The sequence below is a fragment of the Astatotilapia calliptera genome, chromosome 9 (assembly GCF_964374335.1).
Source record: "Astatotilapia calliptera chromosome 9, fAstCal68.1, whole genome shotgun sequence".
NCBI lineage: Eukaryota > Metazoa > Chordata > Actinopteri > Cichliformes > Cichlidae > Astatotilapia > Astatotilapia calliptera.
In genome coordinates, this window is record NC_137430.1 from 8,074,613 (window position 1) to 8,100,722 (window position 26,110).

The window sequence follows — 26,110 nt, forward strand, 5'->3', positions numbered from 1 at the left end:
ATGGGGATATCATTGACCAGGGCTGCCCAGTGGACCATGGCCAGCTTTAGTACTGGCAAACTGGCATCCACACCAATGAATGAGTCCTTGTTGAAAGAAATCCTGCACTTTGTGGAGCGCTTTAGTTCCCAACACCCACAGGAAGCTGAACATGTGTTTGAGGAGCCACTCCAGTGGAGTACCACTTTAGTGGCGTCTGATTTCAAAACAGACTACGACATCAGGTTGGTCTAATCATGAAGCGGGCAGCTGGCTGGCTCTCAGTATTATGTGTCTGTGCAGGATTTGCTGTCACCATGGTCTCCAAATGTTTTTACCTTAGACATACTCAAAGCTGCATGTGGACTGTAATTAATTGTTTTTCAGCTTCAGTAAGATTGAGAACGTTCCACTGTATTTCATCAGAATGTCTGCTCTACTTTAAGTGTGTGGTTTCCTTTGTGTCTCATAGTATGAACCTGGAAAAGTACAAAAACAAAGACTCAGATCTCTATTAAGCATTTCAGGCAATTAAAGTTTCTTTTTTGTTTTATTTCCTACTTTGTGACTCAGATGTTCAGTCCCACGAAAGAGATAGTGAGGGCCATCCACTCCTGCAGCTCTCTCCACCGACTGTTTATGTACGCAGCTTCAGCCAGCTCTCTAAACTGCTTCATCTGGCAGATGATAAGAAGTTGGCGGAGGTTCGGGCATGTCTAGAAGGTAAATTTTAGTCCAATTTGCATCCTAAGCAGTCCAACCACCAGCATTCCTCCATAACCCACAGACTTAATTTGTTTGTCCTCCTTGTTACTCTGTACAGCCATCCAATTATGCCGCCATTGGTAATTCTTTACAGATATGCATTTACTTTAGGGCCACTGCCAAGAAGAGATAAAGTAATATATATTTCTTTGACAGATGGATACATGATGAATATAGTAATACTTATTTCATACTGCCAGTGGATTTGTTATGGAGAGATAATATTAGCTTAGCTTGTAAGAAAAAACAGAGTACATTCAAGACCAGCTGTTTTGATAGATTAAAATGAATCCAACTCACCTCTTGTGTTGTCAGAAAACAGAGAGCTCGTGGTTAGGATTCTTGGTAGGAGCTTTGCCTTTGGCCTGGAGAGAGAAGCCCGTGCTGATGCAGTAAGTGTGGTAGACAGAAAGGAGGAAGGCCTAGCCAACGACTTGGGGGTCAAGGTCAAACTGTTTCTGTTGTTCCAAAACGTGGACAAACAGATCCTTGAAAACCTTCTTAAAGAAATATTTGATATTTATTTGTATTCAGTAATCAGTTATTACACAGACTATGTAAAAACATTTTTAAATATATAAATTACCCTCTCACCCCTGCGTGCAGTCTTTTATGCTTCAAGCTTGGGTCTTCTGCTGGCAGCCTGGGAGCTTGAAGTTCCCATGCAGTATCTTTGCTGTTCCTAGGACTGTGCTCTTCTGGAGAGAGATCTCAGATGTTGTTCCTGGGATCTGCTGGAGCCACTCCCCAAGCTTTGCCTCTGTGCTGTCTTTCAGTCCAGCTTTGTCCAGCCACTGGTAGGATTTCTGGATGTCAGCCACTTCCTCTAATTCATTCAGTTTTTCATTATATTAATTCATCATTGAGATTCAAACTCATCCAAGATTTTTAATAGATACATTTGTGGTATCAATTTCAAACACCTACATGGCTTCGTTCTTGAGTTATCACATCCACAAAATTGGGTGTCCGCTTAGCCCAACCACTGGTCTGATGGGGTGATGACAATACCTCAGATTTTTTTTCCCATCTGCGTTTTACAAAGGGTAAGAATAAAGCACCTAGGCATGCAGACTGCTTTCTGCAAAGCAGTCTGTGAAAGAATGTGTTGCTCAGTCTTTTCCAGCATGCTACTGGATGCTATATGTGGATAGTCAACTGTGATTGGTATTATAACAAACTGGAAGCGATTGGGAATGACAACAACTCACCCATGAAGTTGCAGGGCATGTAAAATCCCAGAGTATGGTCAGAGAATGCTGAGGCACATAATGCGCAAAAGTCACCAACTTTCTGCAGAGTCAATCACTAAAGACCTCCAAAACCATATGTGGTCTTCCATTTACTTCAAGAACAGTGCGTAGAGAGCGACATGGAATGGGTTTCTATGGCTGAACAGATGCATCCAAGCACATGTTGATGCAGTGGTGTAAAGAATTTCCCCACTGGACTCTAGAACAGTGAAAATGCAATATCTGGCACAAATCAAGTGACTGGCGATTTGATAGATAAGTCTGGGTTCAGCGGTCACTGGGAGATCAGTACTTGTCTTACTGAATTGTGCCAAGTGTACAGTTTGGGGGAAGGGAGGATTCATAAAAGGAACTCTTATGCTTCAGTATACCAAAACATTTTGGACAATTTCATGCTCCCAATTTTGTGGGTACAGTTTGGGGTTGGCCCATTCCTGTTCCAACATGGCTACCTGTGCACAAAGCAAGCTCCATAAACACATGGATGAGTGAGTTTGGTGTGGAAGAACTTGACTGGCCTGCACAGAGTGCTGACCTCAATCTGACAGAACACCTTTGGAAGAAATTAGAGCATAAACTCTCAGTCAGGCCATCAATGTCTGATCTCACAAATACACTTCTGGAAGAATGGCCAAAAATTCTCATAAAAACTCCTAAGCTTTGTGGAAGGCCTTCTCAGAAGAACTGAATCTGTTGTTGTTCCAAAGAGTGGACAGATATATTAAACCATATGGATTAAGAATAGGGGGTCACTCAACTTCATATGCATGTGAAGGCAAACAAGTGAATATGGGCAATATAGGTGTATCTGTTAGATTCCAGTTTTGCAAGTCATTTTTCAGTCACGCTATTTGCTTCATTGCAGCGGATTTATCATGCTCATAAAAGCATTCAGCAGCATTTATCACACACCAAGTGATAAATGCAGTCTATGTCCTGTGTTCTCTGGTTAAAGTGACACCCTCTACTTCCAAAAAAAAGTACTCTCCAAATCAGCGTTGAAAGATGATGTTGTCACTACGTGGCTTAGTTTTTTAGTGAATGATTTATATTACAAGTAAAACCATGGCTCAGCCTTGGGCTCATGCTGTTCTCCTTCTCCTCTTTAGCAGACCAAACACGTGATGATTTCACCTTTCCCCTTTCCTTCCTTCCTTGGGGACAAATCTGTTGTGAAATGATATCATGCTGCCCTTCATAACTTAAACAATTTAGTAGGAGTAGTAGGAGTTATTTTCCTGTTTATTTTTATTCATCTATTTATTTATTTATTTATTTTTAGTGGGGGTGGGGCTGTGGTGCACCATCTTGACAGGTGCAGGGTGAGATTTGCTACCTTGTGATTGAGCCCTGTGACAGTGCAGCACAGCTGGCACAATGTGCTAAAACTATGTTTAAAGGCATTGTGATCCACATTTTGATCTTTTATATTTCTATCCAAACCTACAACATAGTCACATTTTCACACAAAGCCAGAAAGCAAGGAAACCAATTACACAAATAACACAAAACCTTTAAATTATTTGCCTTCAGTGACTGTTGGTCAGTCTTTCACATCAGCTTGGAGGAATGAAAGTGCAGCTGTAACTCCAGGATGTTGATTGGGGGGTGGTGCGGGGTGGGGGGTGTTATATCAAATTCAAATTTTATTTGTCACGTACACAGTCATACACAGTACGATATGCAGTGAAATGCTTAGACAACTGCTCGTGACCTAAAGAAAAAAAAAAATCAACTTCGTGAAGTGTTTCCACATCATTTCTGTTGGTTAAAGATCAATACTTTGACAAAATACAAAACATTTTCTTCATCCTTCTTTGACTATTCTCTGGCAAGATGGGATTAGTGCCTAGATGCTTGACCCACTTTCTCTTTATGTGTAATTCAAGGAGAACTGTCTTAAAATTTTCCATTAGAAATCACTGATGCAATTCAGAAGATCCAAACTTTGATACTTCCACCATATTTCACAGTTACAGTGAAAGTCATTCATTGCAGTGCAGTGTTTTCCTTTCATGGAACAGAATGATTTTCATTTAAACCAGCAGGATCTATTTTGGCTTTGCATTGTTCCAGATGTCTTCTGGCTTGTCCATGTGACCTTTCAGAAACTACAGTTTCTCATTGGGGTGAAGTCGCTTTCTTCTTGTGGTCATGAAATACAAACCATTGTTGTTTAGTGTTCTCCTGATTATGGACACATGGACACTGGCCAGAGTTAAAGAGATCTTTAGCCATTTAGAAGTTACTCTGGCTTCCATTTTTACCTCCCAGTCTACCAAAACCCCCACTGTTTAAATAACCTTGGTCTGTTAACCACTTCTGTGCAATAGAAGATGGGCTTCAGTTTCTTCCATTCATACACAGACTGTCATCATCAAAACAGGGTGATCACTGACACCTGTTTGTCATCCCATTTATTGCAATTGATAATTCAAATTTTATCTTTAAATTTGCTAATTTTCCTTCTGCAAACACTGGATTTTTTTTCTGGATTTAAAAAAACTGTAATTTATAAAATCTTTGTCTCAGTTCTTCAGTTGTCTTCTATTTAACTCATTTTAGAAGTCAAGTAAAAATTCTGTGATTGGGTTGCATTTAAACAGAAATTGTCCACAAACTTTAATGCTCTATTATTATTAGACTTTCCTTTGATCTAAGCAGAAATATTTTAGTGAGTTTAAGACAAGACTGCAGAAAGTACATTATTATAGCAACAAACAAACAATGTGTGTGACACATAGCAAAAGAGCTTAGACAATATTAAGTTGGGATGTATAAGCAGTTTCTAAAACTACCAGAACAAAGCAAAGACAATAAAGAAGCAGATGCATTCAACACAAGTGCTATTTTCCACACCATTAAAAACTGACACCACCAGTAATCTCTTCTGACATTTTTAAGTCCCTCTGTACATTGTTCCAGCTGGAAGAGGCAGCATATTGCAATAAAGCACAGTGCAAAAGTATAATCAGATATGAAGCACTGTGCTATGCTGCATCTTCAGACAAGGCTATTCTGTAAGAACTGATTAAGACAGAATTAAGACATTTTAAAATATATTGAATTGCTCAAGACAACAAAAAAACTTACCACTGTATTTGGATGCTGGAACTATATCTGTTATAAACACATCAATGTGCAAAGTCTTGCTCCATCCCTGACTTTTTAAAATTTTCATTATTATTACCAAGAAGTCAGACTTGTGTTTGTTTAGAGTGGCCTTGAGGAGTACTTCTCCAGCCCTTTTAAAGTTTTTCTTTGGACATTGGCTGCTTCTTTGGTCATTTTAGTCTAGTTCTTATCCCTGGCCATTTTTGAGTAATTGTGTTTTGTTTTGTGTATTGGTAGGCAGCTCGACACACCACATTCAGAAAAGTTAGGAAGGTGAGAGATGTCATTATGGAGGCAGAGAGGTATAAAAGTGAGTGTATAGACATCTTAAATAATGTACTTCCATGTATGTTTGCACAAGTTACATAGATTTCCTATGTCCTAGCAAAATATGAAGAAACTGGAGACTCTCGCACACAGGAGTCTTGCACAGTACCCTGTCTGGTGAAAATATTGACTTATTGGCCTCCCACAATGCAACTCCCTCTTATCCCGTTATTGTAAAGAGAGCTTCTTTCATGCTTTGCACTCTTTTCTATTTGAGGATTTTACATGCCGCAACACCTTTCACTCCACCAGTGACTTAGCTGACAAACTTTAAGACTCCTATTACTGTTTCTTCAACTGAAAATGGTTCACACAAGTTGAAAAAAGTCCACTCTGAAACTGAAAAGGTGACATTGATGCAAATGAAACCTCAAAGAGGAGCTTTGTCATAACCGAATTCAGCAACTTGTATGATTTTACACTTCCTCTGCTTTCAGATACTTGGAGCTTCTAGCCTTAGCTATTCCAGCTGACATGTGGGCCACATTAAAATTGTGGTTTTTAGAATTAATGAAGCTGTTTTTCACTTTGTTTTCACAGGGCATAAAACAGCAGGGGCAGGAGCATGTATGAGTGAACAAGTGATACTTACAAAGACCTGGTAACACTTCTGAAGAGCAGATCTCCACACTTTGCTGAGAACACAAACAACCAGGTGGAGTGGAATATAAGCAATTAACATCAACACATTAAGGCTTGTCTTTTTATTTTAGCTGTGAATAATAACTCTCAAAGCAAAAATGTGTGGGTGCTGAAACGCCTCTTTGTCTTATGAACAAGCTCCTTCTCTCTAATACTTCGATTTGATTTCTGATGCTGTGTGACTCATATTCGTAAACAGATTGTGTAATCAGCGTCTGTGCTCTTCCACGCTAGTGAGCTAGTGTCTGGTTGTCACTGTGTTGAAAAATTTCTGAATTGACCTCCTCCCTGTTCCAACATCAAAACAGCAGAGCCACATCCCTCCCACCACCTACCCCCTTCACACTCACACACTCACACACACACACACACACACACACACACACACACACACACACACACACACACACACACACACACACACACACGCACACACACACACACACGCACACACACTTGCTCATTTCCAGACATTGAAATCTGTGTGATTTATTCAGTAGTGCTATTTCCTGCTTTAGAAATTTGACGACATAACAAATCGCCTCAATAATGGACTCCATCTGCTCTCGAAAATCTGTTAATCATTTAAAAACATATTTTTTTCTTGCTTGAGCTGATGTTTGTTGGAAAATGTGGCATCATCACAAGCTCATCAGGTCCTTTGAAAAGCACTTACTGCTTACTGTCTGCTTTGCATGGATATCAGGTCTGTTTGAGGTATTTCATCACTGTCTAGTTTTTTGTTTGTTGGCTGTCATTCTTATCCAAATAAAGTATGAGTGTAATTAAGAACAATAGTATTTGCACAGCTTTTCAAAGCAAGAATCAAAAGTAGATCAGTATGAGTAATAGCATTTACAAAAGATCAAACAGAATTGACATGTAAATGTATTTACAGTGTGGTTTTGCAGCACTGTGATACATATAAACTACATTTGAGATGAAAGCTGAAGTCATTTTAACAAAACAAAATGTTTCTTTGAATAATTTTTAATTTTTAATGTCGGGATTTATTTGGATGTTTGCTTTACATCTCATGCTTCGAACTGTCATTACCAGGTATTAATACTAATATTAGTATTGCTTCATAGAAATACTACACACTGGCAGCATGGCTCTGCGGATGTGGTGGATGTTTGTTGTCCGCCACCTCTTTCTAAATTTCCCAACGACTGTTGGACGGATTCCCTCAAAACACTTTACAGACATTAATGGTATTCATATGGATAATCCAAATATCTGCACTGACTTTAGCACAATTCTGTTCAATATTATTTATATAAAACTAACAACAGGCTTTTCAAGGTACATTATATTTATGACAAAAAGCCTACAATACTAGAGAGGAAAGTCCAACAATCAAAAAATCCCCCATAAACAAGAAGTCGGTGATAGTGGGGAGAAAGAACTACCGTTTAACAGGAAGAGACAAAACCACACCCAGGGCAACAATCTACTGTGAAACTGTGAGGGGAAATAAGGTGAACAAGGAGATGAAGAAAAACACAAACTATGGTGAAAGAAGGCAACGCGTATCAGAACCTTCAGCCTTTTATTTATCCAGTGAAAAGATGTATTTGTTGGACTGGAACAAAGTCCCATCAGGCTAAGCTCACTTTCTCATTCTCTTTGGTTTTCATCTTGCATCACATTCACGTCAAAATTCTTCTCTTTTTCAGTACTTTGTTTCAAGAACAAATACCTGCCAAATTCTTTAAATTTCCAACAGACTCTGTTGCTCTTATCGTAAATATTAGCACTGGAAGCAGATGGTTACTCTGATACACTGCATTGCCATTACCATTAAACAGCTGTTCATGTTTGTAGATTTCTAGGCTACATCGGCGCAGTATCGCAAAAAATGGACACAGTTTTAAACACAAGTTTGAAAAGTGATCTAATGTGGAAGTGTCTTAGATCTGCATTGTTTCTAGCAGCCAGCAGGAGGCAGCTCTTCTACAAGCCAGGAAATCTATGGGAAAACATTCTTTTGCTTTCTCAATTTATGACCTCACCGAACACTTTCCTGATGTATTTATGGTCTTAACTGGTAGTTTCACCTCTTACTGAATAAAATATGATGTTCATTTTGTAAATTACAATTATTGTTAGAGTCCAAATAAACGACAAAGCAGGGTCTGCTTTTGGATATGACTACAGTGTGTTTGGGTGGTTATGGCATGAGCCTGCCGTGTCCCTTAGTTTGTCACATCCCACCAGGGTTTGCCACATTCAGTTTTTTGAAGTCACAAAGACAGTGATGTGACAATGCTTGACTCCTCTCTGAGGTCTCAAAACCAGACTTTGCTAATCAGTCTAGGATCTGCACTTACTCTCAGTTTATACCAGCGTGGTGTTCTCTCAGCTATTTTAGCTGATTGTCAAAGTGTGATATTTTGGGGGGCTAAAGTGCATTTTTGCCTTTAAGAGAAGAACTATATATTCAGTGTACCAGTCACTTTTCTGAACAGTCATACTTTCTTTTGTGTTGAAATGAAAATATAAGTTAAATTCTACACGTATTAGGTAAGACTCAAAATATCAATCATTTAGATAGTTTTAGTCTTCATAGCTTTCCCTTTAAAAGTAGTTTCTTCATATTTGTGGCATAGTGGTGATGTCTGTATGTTTTCATACAGTAGGCAATGTAAAGATCTAAAGTGTTCTATGAAACCCATCATAGGGTTTATGATGACTACAATAAACCAATAAGAAGTATGGGGCTGACCTGTGTGAAAGAAAAAAAATCTATAACAAAGAAAGTTATATACACATATTCAGGCTTTTATGTTTCATGAGTGCTCTGTGAAGAATGATGCCTTTAGTCTGAACGATCTAAAAATGATGGACAACAGCCGTATAAATAGCTGTGAATAAGTGTGTGGAGGCACAAATCACTGTCAAGGTCTTTTTTCTCTTGGATTCTTTAACTCCTTTGATATGTGCAGCATGCAGTGTCCTGTAACTACTTCAGCTAAACCTTTTCATGTGATGCGGCTAGAATGCATCACATTGAAATCCATTTGACTTATTGCTGACAACATCAATCAAATCTATATCATCCATACAAGATAGTGAATAATTGTAGTCCTTCTTGTCAGTCTGGCCCATTGCAGTTTTAATTTGAGAAAGCAACAGTCAGGAACACAGTCTTCCACTGCTCCGCCTCAGTTCCCTGATTGCAGAATGGAGCCCAAACCCAAAAGACGATAGCCAAAGATAACAACACCTAATCTCCAAACATATCTGCTCATTTTCAGTCTGAGGAAGCAGGTCTTTTTTAACAGTTCTATTAGATTGGACAGCCTCAATCAAATGAGCTGCAGCAGCCAACGGAGATGGTGGCTGCAACGCAGGGAGGAAGCAGACTAGCCTTCTCTGTTCAGTGTTGCGGATTCATTTTGACATCACAGCGTGATTGGAAATGGAACATGCTGTGTGTATGCATGCACAAGATGCTTACTGAAAAACACAAAATCCCTGGGTTGTCAATTGTTTTTGTTATTCACATCCTGAAATTAATACAGACTGCCTCACTGCCATAACCATTCACCAGCAGCTGCTGGAATTCTCACACTGACAGATGTTTTATGGCCACTGGCTTCACAATTTGTTGCCCTGCTGATTTTCCATCAGTATGGATAAAGTAATTAGATACAAATCTGCCCCAAACACATGTAAACATTTGGGGTTTAGGTTTTAGTAGTCGATTGCTTTATGAAAACGACAAATGAAGAAACTTGAAAAGTCCTAATGGTGTAATGTTACATGCTATAAAAATATTTTTTTAACTTCAGATTTCAGGCGTCAGCCCTGCTTAGCATTTGTCTCTGGACCTGTACTGGTTTAAGGTTTTTTTTTTACTGCAGCATGTTAAGAAATGTCGAGTGTTCCCTTCTGTGTAAGCAAATGGACTTTGTCCATTTCACATATAATGGAATTAAAGAAAGTTGGTTAGTCTAATAAAGTCAGGATGTGGGTCTGTGGTTGGGTGTATTGACTTATGTTTCCAATAGAAGGTCACTTTGTGTTTTATGAAAAACAAGTCTTTGGAAAAGTGATCAGGCAACTTGGCTCCAGTTTGTGCATGAACACAACCCAAAGAAATACGTTTTAATTCTTTTCCCCTGCCCTTAAAAATCTCAAGCTCCTAACAGCCAATGACAGACTGAGCTACTTCTGCAAAAGCAGGTGTCTGTGATTAAAAACTCTCATGCCTGCAAACCTTTCATATGTGTCTTACTGGCGTTTGTGTGTAGGTTGTAAAGTTTGGTATAAAGACCTTGAAAACTTTACCTGAATAACAGTGACACAAAGGCGTTACTTAGCCTGAGCCAAGCTGTAAGGTTTTAGGTGAATGTCGAGAAACAATGAACTTCTTGACATTGTTCAGCCATTTAACCAAGAGAGACCTCTTCTGTGCAAAGCAATGAGAGTTTGTTATTTTATTTCAATACCTCAATAAAGAATAATATTGAGAAAATAAAGATTTTTTCAAGTCTGCATAGGATTGAGAAGGGGCTTTTATGTGAATTTCATGTTTTTATTTGCCACATGTAGGGTTTTCCAGTATTCGCCTTCTGAGTAGCATGAGCAATTCTTTGTCTGACATAGATATGCGAAGACTTTCCGATAATGAGACAAATCATTGCAAAGCGTAAGTGGAAAATACACCACATTGACTGATAAAAAGTGAAATAAATGCGAAACAGATTAATCAGAATATCTATTTTTGTTTTAATAAGCATAAACTTGACAAATTTACAGCCAGATTACAAAGCACTTCACAATCAGATTTTGCTCATTCTGTTGCAAATTGGAAGAGGTATTTACACTCAGTCTTCAGCTTCTGGCTTTCCCCCTTACCAGCAGGATTCTGCAGTTCAAGAACTATCAACACAAAAGATTCAGCATGTGGAATCGGTTGATGGAGAGGAACAAGGCCAACCCCAGAGGTCTTACGAGCAACAGGAAAAGAATGTGCATGAGAAACTACAGCGTACACTCTACAGGGTAGAGTGTACGCCGTAAGAGCTCTGAAGAGGATAAAAGAGTCTAGGACAAGGGGCCAAGAACAAGATGAAAACAAAATTCTCTGTGTCTTCTTCACCTGCACACATGTCCTCCCAGACATGGTAAGATAGTTCTGTTTTGTCAGAACCTATAGAGGTTCCTTCTTGCACTGCAGCTGTGGTAAATTAAACTCAGTAGAGGTTAGAAGTGCAAGGAATCTGATTGTATGTCTAATTAAAAACAAAGAGCTTAGAGATTAGTTTGAAAATACAACCAAGATAAACGTGTCTCACTGGCTAAAAAAAAAAAATCTGCTGAGGTCTTTTTTGAATTGTTAAATAAAGATTATGTTGAAAACTAACCATTGCTAAAATAGAAGCAGCCATAATGTCTCTTATTTCACAGCATTACAGTAAAACACAGGAAAGTAAATGCCATAAGAGTTCTGGAGAGGAGAAGAACATTCTGAGACAGAAAAGCCATGACCAAAATGAAAGCAGAGTTTTCTGCATCTTCTTTACCTGGACACCAGAAACTTCCTTTTTTCTGAAACTATAAGGATTCGTTTTTGCTCTGCAGCTGGGGCAAATTAAACTCAGTAAAGGTTAGAACCGTAGAAGTTCTGATTGTACGTCTAATTAAAACCAAATAGGTCAGAAGTACAGGCAACAAAATGAAACAAATGTAAGTACACCTGTTGCCATGGTAACAAAAAGGAATAACACATGTAATTTCTGATTGAGGGTAATTACAATTACGAATGGAGTTATAAAGTGACCCATGAACAGCACAGCTCTCTTATAATTGTCTAATGCAACGTGACTTACCAAGTAAGAAACCAGACTGCCATCCTTGATGCAACAACAACGGCAGGTGACTACCCAAGAGTTACATCTCTGACTCTGCAGGTCTTAGATAACATTTCTTAGATAACAGGCTGCAAGAGAAGGGCATTTCTCTCTAAGTTGAAAACACTAAAGCTTGGCCCAAATTGGTAAAGATGAGATTCTTTTAAAAATCTAAAATCTTGGCTGAATTTTTATTGTGACTTCATTCTACACTTAAATGCATTAATATTACATGTGGTCTAAGTTAAAGAATTTTGACTTATTAACCATCCGTTTGCTATTTCAATATTGACACAGTTTGTTATATAGTCATATCCCCCCTCCCCACCCCCCCAGTGAAAACTGAATTAACTGGATGTTTTTCACCATTTGTGACTTCTGCTTTAAAAACTGTCAGCTGCTAAAATTGTTCTGAACAAGAAGCTAAGTAAAAGGTTTTTCCTTGTTTGGCTTTTGGCAGGTACAGCACATAAGCCATCTCCATACTTGAATGTTGTCTGTATACAAACTGCAAGTGTAATAAATCATTAAGTCACTGACATCAATCTTTGCTGATCATCATTTTCTATACATGCAATAAAGACTCCGGGGTGCGTTCACTCAGTCACACTCATCACCTCACATCCTGACAGCCACAGGAAGGTCTTGTTCAGTGTTTATCATACTGTGTAGTGGAAAAAACCCCATCTATCAGCCAGCCCCGTCTGATAATACGCTCCCCTGGAAATGCTATTTGCATGTACCTGGGAACTGCCTCTCAGTGGGCCCATTTGAATGTGTACCAGATTTCATTGCTCTACAGTGCCGTATTTTCATGATACATTCATCCAAGTGGCCCATGCAGCTTTAAAACACCATCTGCATTTCTGTTTGCATCAGTATACAGCAAGAACTTTGACTCTGTATGATAACGGCTCCATTCCCCTCATGATATTGACTCCAATTTTATTTTCCTGCTACTTAAATTCTGTGAAGACTTGAATTTCGGTCTTTAATGGATCTTCTTGTGTGGGATAACCAGCTTTATTTCCTGCTTAAAACACCAGACAAGAGATTTTATGATCTTATATTCCATCCCTCTATTTATCTCTATTGTCTGTCCCAAACGTTTGGTGTTGTAATCTTTAGTCCAAAGCTGGAACTTTCCAGTGAGAGCTCCACTGAGAGTGAAGAGGAAGAAGAGCAGGCATATCGCCATCCAGAGACTAACACAGACCTGCCCTATGAATACTGGCAAGTCCAGTATTCAACTGGTCAAGTATCTCAAGGTATGAGAAGTTCACTCTGCACAACAGTGTTTCCTTCCTCCCATGGATTTCATCCAAAAACAGTGAATTGAACTGAGCCACAGACATACTAGATCTTTTCCTGCTGTCTGTACAAGAATCTTGATGTTGACCTGAATCAGCATACAAATTTCCACAAACTCTCCACAATTGCATTTCAAGGAAAATAATATTTAGCCATGGATGTGCACCAGAACTTATAATGGGATATTTTCCTTTCACATAATTCCACCTGTCTGTTTTGTTCAATCACATCAAGGCACACTCAGCGACAAAAGGGATGTCAGATGAAATGAAGTGTAGGTCGCTCCCATTTAAAATGGTGCTTTGCAGGGAGATGTTTATTGAAGTGGTAGACTCGGCTCGTGGATTCCTGGTTTCTGACACAGGCCTGTTTGGTTGCACATGCGAGCCAAGTGCACAGGGGGAAAGAGCTGTCTGACGGCAGCAGCTGCATGCATCGTTTGCCCACACCGCAGAAGCATAAAAATGAAATGCACTCGTGATAGGTCTGACGGGGCATATGGTGAATATTAATGTGTCAAAACATGGAAGGAAAAGAAAAAGAGGACAGAATGACAATGGCCCAGACTGGCTGTGAATACCTCCGACCGCTTGACTTGAGCAATTACCCTGCCTCACTCAGTGGGCCCAGTTATCTGTTTATGTGCACAGCATCATTCAGACAGATGATATTCAAGGAACGTATTTTGCTGCATGCCTGTCCTTTGGTATTTAGCCGTAACAATACCTCAAATGCTGTTTCAGTTGAAAGAAAATGAGTGTTATTTCAGTGTGTAACATTAGTCTAGATTTCATATTTTTACACAGTGTGGGATTTCCTGATGTTGCTGATTTGGCTTCCGAAGCCCATAGCTTGGTGCTAAATAAGATCATTCACAGTGCAAGTAAAACTTTTATAGAAAACACTGCCATAAAGTACAAGCCCTGGTGAATATTTTTAGCTTAGCTAAACAGAATATAATGGAAGGAAATTCCCACTCTAAAAGCAGGCTGTTGCTCCGTTCCAGAAAAAAGAAAAAAAAAGATGTAAACGATACGAAATTCAGATTTAAAAAAAGAAAAACAAAAAACTCTCTGGTTTTTAGATTTTGTGCTTTTCAGTGGGATTGTGGCACGAGCTTTAGGGTTGTGTGTGCAATCCTGCTTCAATACAATGCAACAATGCCGTAACCAACATGTCCCAGCTTTCTATCTGTCTGGACGCCACACAGCACAGTTATTTATGGGGTTTGTCTAGTCGTCATTTTATAATATCATTACCATCAGACACTGAAAGCTACCATGAGCCAAGTTAAATATCTGTTTTATTTTAGGAGGAGATCTTTTTTCTCCTTCTCCTTCGCACTATAGACAGCCATTTGTACTCTAGGATGTTTAACACGTTCATAAAGTGACACATGGATGTTCTGTTTTGTGTTTTAATGATATTTATGTAAGAATATTTGCCGACGTGTTTGTTTTTGTACCCGCATAACGGTGACCTGTGGCTATGCTATGGTAACATGATTGTAAGTGTGTATAGATGAAAACTTTAATTTACGCTCCTTATTCATTAGTTGTAAACTACCTGTATCATAATGTGTTTATGCTTATAAAGGCTGTGCATGCTAGGACAAGAATTCTGCGAATTATTATAAACGCACAGGCTATGGAAAAAATGCAGAGGAGTCAAAAGAAGAGCTGCTTTACTTATCGGGACTAAGCAATGTTAAACAAATACAAATACACTAGCTGCTATCAGTGATGTTAGACATGTGGCTTTCTAAACACAAAACAACAACAAAACAAACACACTCTCACAAAATATTTTGTCTCATGTAAAATATGTTACCAGTTCACACATAAACTTTGTGCTGTAAAGATTTTAATAATTGTCATTTTAAAACAAGAAAATTTGCTTTTTCGTTTTTTCTTAACTAAATGTTTTTTGTCATCAGATTTTTAAAGTTTCTAAGGTGTCACTGTTAGAGCAGACTTTCTCCTTAGCTTTAAAATACATCACATCACACACACACACACACACGCACACACACACACACACACAACATTGTGCTCAGCCCTCATTATGGTTTCTCCCCCTCTGCTGGGCAGTCCCAGTACTACCAGCACTACTGCCCTGTGCTCCTCTAATGACGGCCGTCCTGCTAATGGCTGCACTGAAATTCATCTCCAGTGTGCAAAATCCCAATGTCATGTCATTTTCTCAACAGCAGTGAATTTGGAGTTAATTATGTTGTACTGTGAATAATTATCTGTTCCTGATGCTGCTTTTAATAACTGCAGCACTCAGTTAAAACAATTGTGCTTTTAGTGCCTGTAATGCATTTATAGCATGCCTAATGTGGAGATTTATTTTTACAAAAAACATTGCATTGGTTCCTGAGTCAAGCAACTGTTCAGCTCAACTGGGCAAAGACCCGAGTCTTTGCAACCCAAAGACCCGAGTCTTTGGGTTGCAAAGACTCGAGTCTTTGCCCAACATGTACTGTGCTCATTTTATGACTGCCAACCCTGTTAAGTGATCAGGTTTAATATTACAGGAGATCAAATGTGAGTCAAGAAACAACGTGTAATCAGTCATTCTGTCCTTTTAGTACTCTTCCCATGAAAGGGATGGGTTTGTTCTCTCTATGTCTGCTGTAGACTGCACAGAAGTATGAAAACTGCTAAGTCTGAATTATTTTGTGTTACAATAATTGGTATGAAACACTCTGAGTGGCCCAAGTCCCCCTGTCTCCAATCAGGCATTGCTGAAACATTCCTATGTATTTGAGCACAAACATACACACATACACAGAATGTCTAAATGCCTGAGGTCAACAGGCTATCATTGACAGCACTGTTAACCCCATCCCAGCTCCCACATACTCAGTGCTGTGATTTATAGACCGAGAGAGGCTCAGCCAGGGCAGTCTGTGTCTGCAGTATCTAGTCTGCTGCTCCAGAGGAAACCAGACTAGAATAAGACCTCCATTCAGTACTGTGGAGGCTGCAGCTATTTAGTAGCTCAAGGCCGAGACACCTGCAGTAAAGGAAGAGAAAAAATGTGTAAAGCATCTTTATGTGGCTGATATCAAGTTCACCATTGGAGCTTGTGAATGCAATTGGATCCTCTACTGCTTAATCCCTTCTTAACCCATTTTCTACTGCAATTCATCAGACATTATTATTATTATTACAATTATTGCTATATGATTATTAATGAAGCTTATTAATTACATGGTGACAAATCCAAAGTGTTCTTAATAGGAAAGTGGTTGGGATGTATCTGTCCCTGGTATTTTAATACATTAACTAAGCTGTACAGTATATGTAGTATGAATTTATTTGTATTATGGTTTTTTTTTAATGATTTTTCCCTAGCCTCACTGTATGGCTTTAAACAACTCAATGTCAAGGCAAGTTCATTGCCAGGTTGACCAAAGAGCTGTGCAAACTAAAAAAGGCACTTTTTTCTTTCTTTTCCATAATTAATGCAGCTAAAAGGATTCACAGTAATGATACTATCAGAAGTAATTCACATGATATCGTGCTTTGATAAAGTGTTTGCCGCTCTCTGAGTTTTTTTTGGGTTGTTTTTTTTTTTGGGGGGGGGGGGGGGGGATTTTATTTTATTCTTTGCATATTTGCATATTACAAACACGTAACCTGTCTAAATACAAAATACAGTTTTTAAATAAAGATTTAATTTATTAAGGGAAAAAAAAGTTTAAAGGGACCCAGGCCTATCTGACAAAGTATTTCACACAACATTGCTGTAAGAGTGCATTGATGACTAATACAAAAAAAACAAAAAAAAAAACAGAACAGCATGTGAAAAACTTCAGGCCTCACTGGTTTCAGTCAAGATCAGCATTCATGATTCAGCAAAGACAAAGACACTGGGCAAAATGTTCCAAGCCAAAACAGCTGAAAGGCTCATCTCACATTTAACAAAAACATCTTGAGACTTCTGGGAAAATATTCTGTGGTCTGATCAGACAGAACTTTTTGAATGCTTTATGTCCCGTGACATGTGGCATAAAACTAACAGCACTTCATAAAAACTTCATCATACCAACATTCAAACATGGAAGTGGTAGCATGATAGTCTGGGGCTGCTTTGCTGCTTCAGGACCTGTACAATTTTACGCTATTGATGGAACCATGAATTCTCCTCTCTACCAGAAAATTATGAAGGAAAACGTTGGATCATCGGTTTGTGTCTCAAAGCTCAAGAGAATTTGGGTTATGCAGCCGAACAATGACCCAACAATACACCCGCAAGTCCATCTCTGAATGGCTCAAAACACAAATTGAAGGTTTTGGAGTGGTCCAATCCAGACTTGAATCCAATTGAAATGCTTTGGCATAGCCGTAAACAGGTCGTTCATGCCTGAAAACTCTACATGACTGAATTAAATCTAGTCTGCAAAGAAGAGTGGACCAAAATTCCTCCACAGCGATGTGAAAGACTTGCCGGTTTGCCATTTATCACAAATGTTTGATTGCAGTTCTTACTGCCAAGGGTGGCACAACCTCTTGTTAGTATTAGATGTTGATTACTTACATAATGCCAGGTAGGTTTGGATAGCTTTTTTCTCTTTATAAATGAAATCATCATTTAAAAACTGCAATTTTGTGTTTACTCAAAGGCTCAGTCCTTAAAGAAGTTAAATAACTATTTGTAGCAAAGCAGCTGAGAAACATGCACAATGTTATTTCAGTCTGGTAATCACATAGAGGCAGTCCACCAAATCATTAAGCACTTAAAGTAACATTATTCAGTATAGACACTGAAAAATCACCCTTCCACAACACAAACTGTTTTGGAATTCATACAACCTCTCCCATTATTATGCAGACTCAGCACAGAGCATCATGTAAACAGATTTGTAGTCGGACACATCAATGTAGTGGCAGCCAGCCTCTTTGAGCCATGTTCAGAGTGGTAGGAATCCTATAAAATGATAGCATCCATATCAATATGCTATATTTAGAAGAAGTATAAGTAAAAATATAATGTTATAATAATTTTTATAAGAGAAAGTTGACCACAGGACAACACACTTCTTACATTTGTGAAATCCTCATCATCAATGAATGTGGGTAAAATGGAAGCTACAGCTTTATAATTTTAAATAAGCACCACTGATGTGTGTCATGAAATTACCTCAGCATCTTCTTTCTGCAGCAACAATGAAAGTTATTAGGGTAATGATAAAAGATGCTGCTAAAACACCAACACCTTTTGTGTGAGAGACTTTAACATGATATCAATTTACCCTGTACTGTCGTTAATAGGAAAATTAGGAAAGTCTAACATTTGAAGATAATTACAGAAAATAATACTAAAATAAACTATTGTTAATACTCTTAATAGTTATCTTTAGGGGTGCTCTGATAAAAAAAAAAAAAGGGTCTTAAATCGCCTATGGCTTCTAGTCTTTGATATTAAAGACCTTTGCAGCCTACTGGTGAATCATGTAGCAGAATTTGCGTGACGGCTGTTGTTACACATTGTTGACTCACTTGTCTTTGCCCCCTCCAAACATGCAAACACTCACCAGGCCTCATGAAACAGATATTAAACTGCTGGAACTACTTTGAATTTCTTGTTCTGAGGTCGAATGGTGGTTGAATTTGTTCCATCTTGAGCATCTGCCTGTATCACGCTTGGAGAAAGTCAAAGATCTTTCACCATAAAAGATTGTCAGATGTTGTCGGTATTTTAAAGAATGTCGACAAAACTTCAAGACCAAAGCTACCAAAACTGAAAGCACATGATCTGTTTTTCTCCCAGCTATCACTCCTAAACACAGCTTTTTTTGTTGTTTTTACAAGGTACGAAACTCACCCGCCGAACCCTTTGAAGAGTGAGAGTGAAGGAGACAAAGGAAGCAGTAGATCCACTGCTGTTAATGGACAAATGGTTCACATTTAGGCTCGCGTCATGATATGGGGAACACATGTGCCTGTTATCCTGCTGAGTACTGCTTTGTGAGCGAGATATGATCAAACACTACTTGAGACCATGCTATAGGCCTGACCAGATCAGCCAGCCCCTCCAACAGCTGCTTAAAACTCGCTGGCTGTTTTCTACATATATGGGTAGCTGTTAGCAGAACATGATAGATTCATGTCCTGTTTTTGCGTGAAATAACTCGTGAAGTCTCACAGTTGTTTGTGCAAAGTTTGCCTTGGAATCATAGAGGCAGCCTTGAAGTTACTATAGGAGAATCTATCAGTGCCATGTTTTAATCAGTGCAATAAAGGGAGCAATATTTGATGGTTCACTTGCCAGAATATTTTAGACTGGACGTTTCAGTGACATGCCTGACCCCCAACCCTAAGCCTCCCTGAGCCTGGTTCTGTCAGAGGTTTCTTTTGGTTAAAAGGGATTGTTTATTCCCACTCGGGCTCATCTGGCTGCTGGGGTTTTCTCTGCATTGTTGTAGGGTCTTTACCTTACAATATAAAGCGCCTTGAGGCAACTGTTGATGTGATTTGATGATATATAAATAAAGCTGAATTGAAATGAATGTCAAAGCTGAATAAAACTTTTGCATTTTTTGCTGTGAACACTCAATGTCATGATGGAAAACATTGTATGTGAACCAAGTTTGTTACATAACTGCATGTGATTCAGACTAAACACAGTCATAAACAAGCAAAAACACCACCACTGCCTGCATTTAACCATCACAAAGCAAGAACTGTAACGCTGGTATTTCAAGTGCTGTAATGCTGTCATCATCCATCCACAGCTAGGACATTATGTGGATTTATGTAAAGAGTATATGAAAAAACCAACAAAAACTAGTATTTGGACTCTAAATTTAAGGAAAAAACAATAAAATAAAATTAAGGTTCTGCAACTGCGGCGCATGACAGCATTTGACCACACATGCACTATTTTAAGTCCGTATTGTTTCTTTCTTCTTTTTTCTTTTTTTCTGTTTTTTGTGAACACATTGAAGTTAAGTGGCAATAAAATCTAATCAGTTCCATTTCCTCTCCCATATTTGTCGAGGGGCTTGAATTTAAATCAAAGACCAGACTTTCCTCCCTCAAACCACTTGTTGACTGAGTAGTGTTGTAGTTACTAAGTTGCTAATCACTGGTCTAAATTGATTTGTGTGTATATAGCAACTGACAAAACACACAACTTTTGAATTCTAACTTAAAATTAGTGTCAGGGTTTCAGTGTTAATACTGTCCTTTTTTGCATGAAACCAGAGCACCGTGCTCTTTGTTAGCAAATTATTTCATTCCATCAGTGTTAACCACGACAACGCTAAACACATACAGAACAAGACCATGGCATAAACAAAACAGCAGGAGTAGCATTATAAAGAGAAACAACACAATGAGTGTAAGAGGAAGGAGAAGTCCGAAGGAATGGAGGGAGGCTTTTCTTAATGTTCAGTTATTTCCTCCTCTCCTACTTTTTAATTCATTTGTGTTTGAAATTATTGTTTCAGGATGGGGACCAGACTGTTGACACTCTTTGTGCCATGATGGACTAATTTGATGCAGGAGTCATGCCAAATGGCTATCCAGGACACAGGTGGCCTTAAAGTCCTCCTTAACTTGCTGGATACAGATGAACACAAATGCAAAGTGAGTTGCCATGACAAAGTTGGACCTGCATGGCCTGCTGGCATGAGCAGAGCTGGCCATGTGTGCCAGCCTGTGTTTTAGTTTCAGAAACATGAGTGCAAGGTAGAAAGCATGCTGTTTAAAAAATGGGGTAGCAATTATTCTATAGCATTCCTAATGAGATGTGTGGGTTGGTGCTTTTCAACTGGGTTGTACTGCAACATTTTATCTACTTTTAGTGGAAATGAATATTTGGCTGCTTAAAAAGTTTCTCTGTCATAAAACAAATTTAATTTTTAACTATCCATCCATTCGCTTATCCTTTTCGCTGGAGCCTATCCCAGCTGTCATAGGGCGAGAGGCGGGGTACACCCTGGACAGGTCGCCAGTCTGTCGCAGGGCCAACACACAGGGACAGACAACCATTCACACCTAGTGACAATTTGGATTATCCAATTAACCTATCCCCACAAACTGCATGTCTTTGGACGGTGGGAAGAAGCCGGAGTACCTGGAGGGAACCCACGCAAACACGGGGAGAACATGCAAACTCCACACAGAAAGACCCCGGCCTGATGGTGGAATTGAACTCAGGACCTTCTTGCTGTGCGGCAACAGTGCTAACCACTGTGCCACCGTGCTGCCTAACTTTTAACTAGTCATATTTAATATTAATGTGTGTTCTTGTGATTAGATTGGATCTCTAATCCATCGGGTTATTGTTGACATGAGAGGCGTGCAGAGCATAGTGAAGATCCTGGACTCACCAGTCAAGGAACTGAAGGCCTTAGCTGCCGAGACCATCGCTAACGTGGCCAAGTTCTGCAGAGCAAGAAGAAATGTCAGGTTATATGGTGGTATCAATAAACTGGTGAGTGTAAGCAGAGTAAAATGTAAGTTCAGAGTGTGACATGGCTCAAGCTCTACAATGCAGCAGGAAAAAACACTGCAGATTTGAGCCTGATCTTTCTGTACTGGTAATAACGAAAAATGTCCAACAGTGGCAGATTTTCCTTGAAAACACAGGTCAGCTTATTTATGATGTAGTACTTTTTTGTACTAACTTCAGAAAACTTGGGCACTTTTGTGAAAATATGTGTTTTATTCTGATGAAATCTATATATTAACATAGTTCAAAGGGTAAAAAAATTTTGTTGTTGTTTTAGCTTCCTTGAATCAAAGAATTATGTTCCCTTTTCACACAGTAAATGCCCGATAGTGGTCATCCAGTTTTTTTAAATTAGAAAGTGGGTGCTGGGTACCAGATAGAATGTCTCCTACATCCTCTAACCTGCATTTATGTTTGTTGATGGAGGGACCTTTGATTAAAGCCACCATGCCTTGTATATTTTCCTCAGCCCCAAATCGGATGTTCTCATGTGCAAGTTGCTCACGGAGGCAGATTAATTTCACGCTATGCTACAAGACCACCTTTGAACTGTGCAGTCCGTAATAGCTTTGCCTGGTCTGTCTTGCTGGCCAGGAACTATGGATTAGAACACAGAATGATGGCCATAAATGGTCACACTGGGCTTTTCAGACCTAACATCAACATCTATCCTGACAGTTTTCCACTCCTAGCATCTCTGGTGTTTTCATCCTCTCAGACCCAGTGGTAATAGAACTTTAATTACACCTGTAATCAGGGCCAAAAACTTGCTATTTCCATCTGGAACCATCAATTATTACCCAAATCTTGCAGACAAACTTTTCAGTTTAGTTCCTGAATTTATATCAGTCTCACTGAGTTTCCATGTAGAGATTTTACTCGGCTTTAACTGTCTATCTACATGTAAGTTTAGGGGCGTCTATATCTCCAATCAGGTGGACTGCCTTCCTAATTTAGCCAGCCTGATTCCCAACCAGGAGGACGATATAGAGGTGGCCTGTTGTGGGGCTTTAGCATTATGAACCATTTGTAAGGCTGGGGGTATCCCTCTGCTGGGACCCCAGCTCAAGTCTCCACTTCAGAAAATGCTTATTCCAGTGACTGGCAACCTACAGGAATATGCATCAGAGGTGAGAGGGGCCTATGATTGATAACAATTTGTCAAGTCATACTCTGCACAATAGTGTGATTCTATATTGAATTAACCATCTATTAAAAGTGTTAAAACATATACTGCAAAGGAAATGAGAAGGCTAACCATTTCCCTTGATTTTTTTATTGCACATACATTTATTGAAAGTCCAGAACCAACAATGAGCTGATCCTACTGACATGGATTCTATGCCCAGAACTTAATGTTCCTAATCCCTTTATACTCCTGAGTTGCAGTGTCATCAAAAAATAATGTAAAGACCTAAGCTGCATGTGTGACTTTAACATTTAACAGAATCTCTGTACGACTCAAGTGCTCAATAATTTAGATGTGAACCAATGTGCCCCAAGTAAATCTGTCTGAATTTCACTTTGGACCAAAGTGCAGGTGTAATCATGACCTACTCTAGAAGAGGTTGTTTTTCTTTTGCAGTCAGTAGCAGTTCCACATCAAAAGCAATACTTTTGCTTCTTTGCCTGCCTATCATTAACTTGTATGGAGCATGGCATTGTTTGAACCTACCATCAGCAAACACTACTATAGCATCAGTCAGCTAACTTGGATGATGACATGCTGAGAATCTTCATAGTCCTGGCTTGCTGTAGAGACTAGGCCATCACTCTGGTATTAGCTGATTTGGGGGTAGTGCAGCAGGTGCAGCAACAAGCGCGACTCTGAAAACAAAACTTGGTGCATCTCCTGTAAATTCTGTTCTCCAGTGGTAGTTTGACAGAATTTCATCTGACATTGCGTTTGCTGTTTTGTTCATTGACTTTCTTTGAGATGATTGAACAGAGCACACAATAAGACACTTTATAAGAAAGAAAAGAAAAAGATAAAGATACAAACACACTCAATGTTCAGATTAAGTATGTATTAAGTGGTGAAATTGTCTGTCAGACGGACATGCTTCTGACATCAAGTACATCAGAAGCATGAGTCAGCAGCTTGTGTATAATAGCTCTGACTCCCGGAAGGAGAGCACAGATCTGGAATCTTCCATTTCTGTCTTTGCTTGAATTAGTAAGTGCAGGCAGAGACGATGATTCCATGATTGTTGGATACGGTCTTTCCATGAAGTTTTATTGATCCCCATCTAAACACATTTTTGAGACATATTAAAATACTCGGCTTTAAATAATAACTCCTGTCTGACAGGTTATTTCACAAGAAATCCCCGTTTTGTTTTTTATTTCATTAATTCTGCTTATATGTAAAGTTAATTGAAAAGTGCTCCCAGTGTGTGGTGGATGTTTCAAGTTTTCACATTACAATCAGATAAGGTGCCTTTTGGCACCTTAAAAGTTTAAACTATTGTGATTTCATTATGCTTGTACACTTTTCTTCTATTAAATGCTACACATCTAACAGTCTAGACAGTGAAACTAAAACAACCAGTGATATAAGATTAACAAATATATATAAGCTGAGCTGCGATAATGATAATAAAAGTCAAGATTAAGTTCAAAACTTAAGACCGGTGGTATCATTCATGGTTATGTGATCTGTTTATTTTTGTCTAACTACAGGAGAGCTACAGGACTGACATTCAGACTTTAGGCATGATCAAGGAAACCTAAGCAGTGACAACAATTAGTATGACTTTGACAAATCACTTGATGACCCTCAGTGGAAAAGCTGGTTGATAGCAGTAAACCATTGCATTATCCACATGTGCCCATTACTTTTGGATCATATGTTTGCCAGGAAGATGTTATTAACAGCAGTCTGTGAATACATCAATAGCAGCGATGGATATAGAGCACCAACTTGCGTGCATCAAGGATGTTATACCATCACCACATGTTATTTTTATGGGGGCTTTCACTCATTCACGACTAGCTGTGTCACTTTTTCCACTCGCATGCTGTTGTCATATCTCTCCTTTACTATTGTCTCTCCTTGAAGTCATTATTTGTATAAAATGTAAAGTTTTTGTATGGATTCTATCCGCTCTGATCTTTTATGTAAGTCTTTGCGTTTAGATTTCAGTCTTTTCCGCTGCTAACAAAGGATCAAGCGTGCGTGCTGATTTTATAGACATAAGTGATGTGTTGGTTAGGGCCTTTTAGAAATGAACCAAAAATGGGCATACTGAAAGAATCAGCTGCAGACTGACTTTCTCTGATTTTCTAATGTCAGTAGATGCAGGCTGACAGGGCCTTTAATCATTTGTCTTGATAGGCAGGGGTTTGTTTAATTGTCATCTAGCCTGGTTCCTATAGTAATGACATTTGTGCGATGGTTTTGGACTTGCACTTTAGTGTCAGATGATTTTTAAATCAGTAATTTTCCCTCTTAAATAAACAATGTCCTCAGAGCATGCCCTGGCAGCTCAACACATTTCCACTAGTACTCTCTTAAAAGAACAATTTAGTTTTATTTATTCTCTTAGTCACTGTGAGTGTGGGACTATAATATACAGCAAGCAGTGACTTAACACCTTGCTACCACATTAATCAATTCAGAATCAAGTCCTTTCAGTTTAGCAAAGGAGCTGATAAACTAGTCTGTTTTAATAATTGCTATGATAAAAAAAAAAGTACTATACGAAGTTGAAGTCTTTTTCCAGAGGTAAGATTATGTGAAAATCCCTTTTTTCTTATGTGTAGTTCCGATTTCAGTGGAATTCTAAAAATAACAAGAAAAAGGGTTCAGTAGCACTCACAAGGCTTTCTGCACTTCATATATCATAACTGACACAATGATATCCTGCATTTAAAGTCTAGGTTAAGTCCTCCCAACTGAAACTGGAGTGTCTGCTGCCACACTGAGTTAGCATGAATACCTTCACTTGAAGCAAAACTACGAGAATATTATCCTTTTAGAACAAGATGGACAAATCAGTATCTCCTTAACACACACTTTATACTTAATGATAGAAGCATAACTGCTAAAGAGAGAAGTTCCCTCTTCATGGAACAAAATAAGGCTTTCAGCGGACGTCTTAGTCATTTCTAAACAAATAAGGCTTTAAAAAAACAACTAAAATTGGGAACCAAGCTAACTGCAGCTTGGCATGGTGATAAAACATCCTAACTGCCATGAGTAATGTGGCAGCTTAATACACTTGCTGCCAGTACAGGCTCTCTGCCATACTTAATGACTTGTCACACTGTTACTATGTAAAACAGTTATCCCGCTACTGATAATAACAATAATAGAAGTAATTATAATGATGCCATTAATCTTATGTAAAGCACATTTAGTGACACTTCATTTACAAACACTAAAAA

The 26,110-nt window shown here is 38.8% G+C and overlaps 1 pseudogene; it reads left to right on the top strand.

The window, feature by feature from the left end:
* On the top strand, positions 1 to 24,471 carry LOC113029878 (outer dynein arm-docking complex subunit 2-like; annotated as a pseudogene).
* The last annotated feature ends 1,639 nt before the right edge of the window (positions 24,472 to 26,110 follow it).